The sequence below is a fragment of the Sinocyclocheilus anshuiensis genome, unplaced genomic scaffold, assembly GCF_001515605.1.
Source record: "Sinocyclocheilus anshuiensis isolate Anshui unplaced genomic scaffold, SAMN03320099.WGS_v1.1 scaffold778, whole genome shotgun sequence".
NCBI lineage: Eukaryota > Metazoa > Chordata > Actinopteri > Cypriniformes > Cyprinidae > Sinocyclocheilus > Sinocyclocheilus anshuiensis.
In genome coordinates, this window is record NW_015544177.1 from 986855 (window position 1) to 992623 (window position 5769).

The following is a 5769-nucleotide window of genomic DNA, read 5'->3' on the forward strand; positions in this document are numbered from 1 at the left end:
GGATCAGACCAACTGACCACTGTTAACAAGAGTTTCAGCCATGCTTCCAAAATCATAGCTGAGACTTCCATGTCCTTTGCACTTTAAAGTATGCTTCATATGTGAACTAACTATATCCTTTTCCCCCACCGATGTTGTTGTGTTGAAAAGTCAACTCATGTGCCAACTTCTTTTTTCTTTATAATATAATATTAATGAACATTGTTCACTAAATGTCTTTTAAATCGAAAAATCGTTGTTCAGTGTAAATGTTCCCTGAACTGGGCATGTAGACCCATCAAACCTTTTCTACATTGTAAATAAATAAAACAATTTCTACAAATATTTTGTTCAAGCAACTTTTTTTTAACCTCTTTTTTTTTATCTAAACGTATACTTCATATGTGAATATTTCAGGCAACATTTCTAATGTTTAGTTTAAGTACTAAATTACTAAAACTTAAACTGAAAATAAGCTGATACTGAAATGAAAAATAATAAAAAGCTAAATAGGCGTCTAATTACAAATGAATAAAACTGACAACCAAAAAAATGACTAAATCTATAAAGAAAAATTAAAAAATATACAAATAAAGGGAAATTCGAAATAAATAGTAAAATGGAATAAATGCTATTTATATTAATGTCTAAAAAATAACACTGCAGCAAATAGACATTTTGCTCCATAACCATTTTTCTACTATTTACATATTTTAATTTTTGTTAAAACATTAAAACAAATTTAAAGGAAAAAGGTAAATATATTTATAATGTGTTCTATTCACTGATCTATAATAGATCTATCATATAGATCAGTGGTTCTATTATATACTATTACCATAGTATACAGTATGTATAGTATAGTATATGTATTACCATATGATTGCAGCGTGCTTCAAGCAGGAAACGTGCGTTGTGTCCTTGGCAACAGTGACACAAATGGCGTCGGGCTCCTCAACAATAATTGTTACGAGGACATTTCCATTAAAAAGTATAAACTGTTTAGCTGTCTGCTAAGACCGTTTTTATTGCAAAACACTAATTTTCCTCAGGGATTTAAAGCAAGATGGTTCTATACTAACCAGTTGTGTTATTTGATATCTTGTCAGGCGCTTGTCAATTGTAAAGTTGTTTAGCGTTGTTTTCGACGCATTAATGAGCTGCGTACATCGCATCGCTTCGAGGTTCGGTAATGCAGGCGAGTGATCGCACAACATTTACTGCTGCTTTGCACTCTACGGTTACAGTCTAATATTACCAAGTTGGTTAACATGCCAACTCACTGATACTCAATGCCTGTTATCCTTCTGCCCCTTTGCTTGCACTTAAACTCACTTTTTGTTCTCTTATCCCGTTGAATAAAAGAAATCGGATGATCCATACGAGAAATTCATTTTGCTACATCTTCAGCATTATGGATTTCTCTCGGGTAAGTTATTCGAGTCAGCCTTTGGATGGGTTTAACATCGTTTGACTGGTTTAAAGGATTTAGTATGTCTTCTAATACAGCATTACACATTTTACTTACATTTTGTTTCTGTATACATAGACAATAGCTCTTCTGTGCATTCAGGTGTACCCATCAAAAGAGAGTGGGAGGGCAACCAAGATTCGACCGCTTCAGACATGATCAACTCACCATCTGAGAGCAATGACTCCAACTTCGAAGAGGAGCAGGAGGAACCCAAGCCATGTCACAGTAAGTTAAATAAGTAAAACTCTTGGATTTGGGTCAGTTGACAGTGATGTGAAATATAGAAACCCATTTTGCCACATGAGAAAAAAAACATGCTTTGTTAAATCATAAAAAGATGAAATTATGACATTATGAAATAAGTAGTCATTAAAACACAATAATTAAGTTATAATTAAGGCATAAACCTAATTGTCTTAATTTTTCCCCCATAATTATTACTTAGTATGTCATAGATTTGACTTTTTATATAATAATTTTGACTTTTACTCGACTTTTTAGGATGTCATAATTTCACTTTTTGGTCAATTTAAATTTTTTGTCATCTTTTATCTCATAATTACGTTTTCTTTTTTTAAATCACATAATTATGAAAATATGTAACAATTTAATTGTGACTTCTCATAACTTAAACTTATGTCATAATTCTGACTTTTTTTCCTCATAATTTTGACTTTTTACTTCATAATGTGAGAATTTAGAATTCTTAATTCATAATTATGACTTTTTAATGCCATAATTATGATTTACCAAAGCATGTTTTTTTCTTATGTGGTGGAAATGTGCTTCCATAATAAAGCATGTTCTGATATGTAAATTAAAAAATCATGATTTTTAAAATTATAATCATGACATAAAAAGTCAAAATTATGACATTATGAAATAAAAAGTCAATCAATAATAAACAAATTGTAAAAATCAATGATAAAGTCACAATTAAGAAATACAAATTTTGACTTAATTGTCAGAATTTTTGTCTCATAACTTAGTATGTTAATTTGGACTTTTCCCCCTCATAATTATGACTTACTATGGCATAATTCTGTGCTTTTGTCTTATAATTATCACTTGCTATTTCGTAGTGTCATAATTTTGAATTCTTATTTCCTAATTCTGACTTTTTAAAGTCATAATTAAGATTCATCAAAGCATGTTTTTTTTCTTATGTGGTGGATATGGGCCTCCATAATGAAGCATGATATGATATGTCAATTAAAATATTGTAGTTTACGAGACAAAAATTGATTGAGTTGATCCCATGTTAAGATGCAATACTGAATCTTGCAACAAATCACCACCATTGCCACCTAAATCAGGGCCGTGCACAGACCTTTTGAGGGGCATGTGCTGAAACTGATATATAAATAGGGTTTCTTAGGTCTATAGGTCTGCATGTTATACACTATTATAATGACATATGATATGGCTTTTAAAGACTGCTTAATTTCTAAATCTCAAAGGTGGAAGTCAGGACTAATAGACTTGGCCTGGAAAAAGGACATGGTATGATAGCTTGGCATTATACAGTGCAAAGGATATCTGGCCTTCTAGATGTAAAGTAGGCTATAACAATGGGCCTCCTGGGTAGTCACGTGCCTGACCTAAATAATGATATTTTTGCATTTCTCAAGTTTTTTCAAGTTGTCACATAATATGTAACACTTGAGTCTAAACAGCTAGTTCCCATTTGAAATGTATGGCCTTTATAAAAGATTCAGACACTAAGAACACATAATTGTTTTAGGGAGCTTGTAGCCAATGAATTGTATGTCTTAGTTACATGGGTAATTCTGATGATCGCTGCTGGTAACAAATGCTTCTCACATGTCTTTTAACTACAGCTTGTCTGTTGGGTAATAAATTAGATTTTGTAATAATATGTCAGTGTTTCATTTCTTCCAAGATTTTTTCTGCTTAGACAAATTGCTCAGAACCCGGCAACTTGTGTTTGATTTTGACGGTGAGCGGCCTGTTCCACGCCTGAGGGAGTCTGTGGACCTCTTCACAATTCCTTCTACCTCCTGTCCATTCCAGGGCGTCCGCTGGCCCATAGAATGTGAAGTGATCCGTGACAACATCCAGCATATAGGTATCAGTGCTTTACTTTACTACCAATACAGTATATTGTCAGACAGATACCAAATCAGTAGTGATTTGTGTGGAGACGCTTTCTCCCAGAATCTGTGAATTTATTAATAAAATACAATAAAAATGCAATTTATCCATACAGTGATATATATATATATATTACATAGTGTGTGTGTATATATATATATAGAGAGAGAGAGAGAGAGAGAGTCAAAAATGTAATAAAACATGATTGTAAAATGTAATAAAACATGATCTGTATATTAATAATATATATATAGTTGGAAAAAAAGCCCAGCCAAATTGAAATAGTGTTGTGCAACCAAAAAAAAAAAAAGAGAGATCATTGAGAGGACCCCTGCAGACCCTCATGACTGTGTGTCAAGGTCAATAAGACAAATTTTTATGATAAGACAAGTTTAGTTCAGGCTGTGAAGTGTCTTGTGGTGTGACTCGCCCAAAACTGATTATATTTATGAATTAACAGTTCATGATATTGGTGTAAAAAAAAAAAAAAGAAACAAAATAACTTTTTACCATGCAAAATATATTTAAAAACATTTTTGAAAATGCTAATTAAGATCAAGTTTTACCCTTTATAATCTACACAGCATTTTGATGTGATGTTTTTAGTCTCTTAAAATACCAAATGATTTGTCTTTTTATGGCAAGACAAGGTTAGCTCAGGTTTTAAAGTGTCATATGGTTCGAACAAAAGTTATATTTATCAATGAACAATTCATGCTATTTGTAAAAAAAAGTTATTATGCAAAATACATTTAAAAACATTTTATTGTAAAATAATAATTAAGTTTCACCTTTTTAAAACTACATTTTATGCTTTATACTCCATCTTATGTGACTTTTTAGGGCAAAAAGGTTAGTTTAGGTTTTAAAGTGTTATGTGATGCAATTTGCCCAAAATTGATGATATTTATGAATGAACAATTCATGATATTTGCAGAAAACAAAAACAAAAATAAAAAAAATAAAATACACATTACCTTACAAAATATATTTAAATCCATTTTTGAAAATAATTAAAATTAAGTTTCACCCTTTTGAAACTAGATTTTTAAGCTAGTTTTTCTGTACGTCTTAATGTGTAAATACTTCTATAAAACCTTCATTTCTTCACTTCATTTCATATTTCTTGAATTATTAATGTTGTGAATGTTTGAAAAAACAGAATGGGACCCTTCAGAGCCGGAGCCGTTCTATCAGCCAGCAGGTGATGAAGAGGCTCCCATGCCGGTAGGAAAGGTGAGAGGAAACACTGTCTACTACATAGACCCAGGTAAGAAAATAGTGCAGATTTTTCCTCTGCGTAAAAATCTGTAGCTACTTCCAAACTTTGGTTTTATATCCTCACCTGTCGGTTCACCACACCATTTAGCCACAAAAACCTCCTACTTCACCTACTCTCGTGTGGGTGGGAGCAGAGGACCCATTAAAAGTGTCACGTCCTGTGCCAACCATCAGGAGGAGGCTACGCTCGCTTTTGAGTCCCGTTTTGAGAGTGGAAACCTTCAAAAAGCAGTACAAGTGTGAGTCACACAGCTTCATTAATATTCTCATAAATGGTTATGTCTCTTCTGACAAGATGTAAAGCCTGTGTATCTTCATTTAATGTAAACCACTCTCTGATCTTGGCTTTCCAGTGGTCAGTATGACTATGAGCTGACTTTGCGCCCTGACTTGTACACTACTAAGCACACTCAGTGGTTCTACTTCCGGGTGAGGAACATGAGGGCAGGTGTCACCTACCGCTTCACCATCATCAACCTGATGAAGGCCAGCAGTCTGTATAGTGCCGGAATGCGCCCACTGCTCTACTCTGAACACGCTGCCTGGCTGAAGGGGGAAGGATGGCAGTGAACAGGAACCAATATTAGGTGATTTCTCAACATGAACACATAAAGTTGAGGCTCAGTTATCATTTGGTAACTTTGTCAATGACATATAAGTGTCCACGATAAATAAAAGGAAAAATCTTTTAAAAATCTAGTTAAAAACTATGAAAGCCACTAATTTCCACCATGTAAGAAAAAAATCATGCTTTGGTAAATCGTAACATAAATGCCAGGTTTCACATACAAGGCTTAAGCATAATCCCAGACTAAAATGCATGTTTGAGCTGTCTTAACTGAAAGAAACTTGAACTGACATATCTTAAAGGGGTCATATGATGTGATTTCAAGTTTTCCTTTCTCTTTGGAGTGTTACAA

At 33.1% G+C, this 5769-nt stretch overlaps 1 pseudogene; it reads left to right on the forward strand.

Annotated features, from left to right (window-relative positions):
• The first annotated feature begins 1171 nt into the window (after positions 1 to 1171).
• LOC107696235 (cytosolic carboxypeptidase 2-like) overlaps positions 1172 to 5769 on the forward strand; it is an 11353-nt pseudogene continuing 6755 nt past the window's right edge.